Source organism: Acomys minous (assembly GCF_964271855.1).
Source record: "Acomys minous genome assembly, chromosome: 8".
Taxonomy (NCBI): Eukaryota; Metazoa; Chordata; class Mammalia; order Rodentia; family Muridae; genus Acomys; species Acomys minous.
The window spans coordinates 123,560,119-123,562,651 of NC_140489.1; the positions used below are offsets into that span (position 1 = coordinate 123,560,119).

The following is a 2,533-nucleotide window of genomic DNA, read 5'->3' on the forward strand; positions in this document are numbered from 1 at the left end:
CAAGGAAGCTCCAAGGTGTCCACATAACAGGCCTCAAAGAAACCACCTGAACACGGCAATTTGATGGGGTAATGAAAGATCAAGATGCCACCAAGCCACAAACTACAAAGAATCCTCACAGCCAATGTGTTGGCCAAGGTAACCCAACCTCCCAAAAAACAAAATTTCAAAAACAAAAATTATAAAGCTTTTTTAAAAATATAAGCTATTCAAGAATTTTCCAGCACTGACTGGCACAAAGCACAAAGAGATGGCACTTTATACACAGTGGCTTCAGGAGGGGGCAATGAGATGACTTTCATGAGGCTAATCAGTGGCATGAACACAATCTTCCTTTTTGTTCTCCCTTGGGGCCAGGCGAACACTAAGCGGTAACCTCAACACTAAGGGGCAACGTGATCCATTTCCGTGAGCAGTGGGGAAAGGAGCAGAGATGAGAGAAGTCTGGGCTCAGGGATGGAGAAGAAGTATCACAAGGCATGGGAGGTGGGAGAGTCTCAGATGTCTCACCATCTTATTTGGTCACATCTGATGGAAAAGGAATATAATAAAAACAAGTATAAAGCTGTTCAAAAATATCAAAGTTGAAAACCTTCCCAGCCTGGAACAATATATCTGTTTTTGGCTAACTTCTTAGAATCACCCTGTTTTTTGGCTAGGCCTTGGTGCAGAGCATTGAGGTCTCCCACAGCAGAGCCTACCTGCCTCTCAGTAAGGTAGACCCATTCTTGTGTTCCTTCGATACAGAGAGACAGTATCTGTTAGCCTGAAATGTCACCTTCCAACATTGAAAAGGAACTAGGTTGCTGTTGCAAGCTATGCAAGTGCTTGGAATGTTACAAATGGTTCCAAAAATAAAAGTACTCACAATGTACACATCACAGCTGCCTTGAAGACTCTCCTCATTGTGCTCATGTTCCTTTAAATATTGTTTTCAGAAGTGTTCATCCCCTTTAGCTGGAACTGTGGGAAGAGGATGACAATTTTGAAGAGGGATGGCAGGAGGACAAAGCAGCCTTCAGTTAAGATGATCAGCCCTCAGTTTCAAGGTCACCTTCAGCCAGGCTTCCTTCAGGCAGAGTCAGGGTCAGAAGGAGGTGGGGCCACAATCAGGGCCTGGGGGTATTCTACATATTCATTCAAGTCCAGCAGAGTCTGCTCCAGCGTCCTTTGTGTACAGAAGTGTTTTTCTTTTGTGCACTTAGTTTATTTTCTGTCATAAATGGTCTTTTCCAGTTTTGCTACCGATCTTTCAGCAAACTCAGCACTGGTGTCTTCCTCCTTGAGTTTATTAAGTAAGAATCTTTATTTCGTCTTCATACTTGTCTTCTTTTTAAGAGTAGTTTCCTCAGCATCCCTCAGACACTTCAGGTTCTGTTCCGTCAATCTATCTGCTCATCCATCTCTCGGCAAGGGCATTCTGTGCTTTCCAAGTCTCCTTCAGTAATCACCAAACTTAGGAGCCTCTTTTCATACTTCCTTTCTGACTCTTCTGCAACGTACTCTGCTTCCCTTAGCTGGATTTCCTGGAGTTCCATTTTTTCTTCCTCCTTTAGAGACCGGTTTTCAACCACTTTCATAACCTCTTTCATGCCCATCAGTAATCTTTCTACTTCCTCCAGCTTCTGCAGAGCAGTGACAAGGCGCTCCCCAGCAAGGTCCAGCTTCTCTTCAACCAGGGGGATCCTGTGGTTCAGCTTCAGCCTGCTCCTAGCTGCCTTTCTCTCTCCACTTCACGCTGGAGGCCCTGAGCTGGGTGCTCCGCGTCATCTGCCTGCTGCAGCGGAACCTGGATCTTGTACTTTACCACAACTCCATGGTGGTCATCCTGGCCATGGTGCCCTCTAGCTGCTTCTGGAAATCGGGTTCCTACCTCCTCTGCTCAGCGATGTAACCACTTCTCCAAAACCAGTTTTCTTTAATGGGAAAGAAAATTTTATTGTATTTGAATATAACATGTCCATATGTTCCATTCATCAAATCATCTGTAGTTCATACAGTACCTGAAACAATACAAGTGCTATATAGGTAATTGTTATATATTATAGTTTAGAGAATAGTGCAATAAAAACCTGTACATGTTCCGTGCAGGTGTATTTTGAGTTTCTGGGGTGTTTTCTGTCTGGGACGCTGAATGTAAACCTGTGGAACCCATGCCTCTGGAAAGCTGATAGAGTTTATGTGTACTAACATTGGTTCATAACAATAATTCTGTGATCTACCTACATTTTTTACCCCCTTATTGATGAGGAAATATAAACAGCAAAGATTTACAAATGGTTGCAATGTTACTTAAATTCCTCTATTTCCAAGTGTCATGGAATTTAACACTTTAGGAGGCAATCACTTTGGATGTGTGTTATGAAAACATAATTGCTCTGAGGTGTAATTCACTCTTTTTAATTTAAATGTACACCGAGATGTTATGAATGGCTTTTATGTATTTGTTTTAAAAATTATTATATTAATGCTTTGTGGGTGAAGTCACACAAACCTCATAGTGTCTACCACTTTATCTCCCCACAGCACTGAC

The 2,533-nt window shown here is 42.5% G+C and overlaps 1 pseudogene across 1 annotated transcript; it reads right to left on the bottom strand.

Annotated features, from left to right (window-relative positions):
* Nucleotides 1–1,071: 1,071 nt before the first annotated feature.
* LOC311604156 lies at nt 1,072–1,836 on the bottom strand (annotated as a pseudogene). The gene has a single exon. The product of its transcript is annotated as an uncharacterized misc_RNA (transcript).
* Between the last annotated feature and the right edge of the window lie 697 nt (nt 1,837–2,533).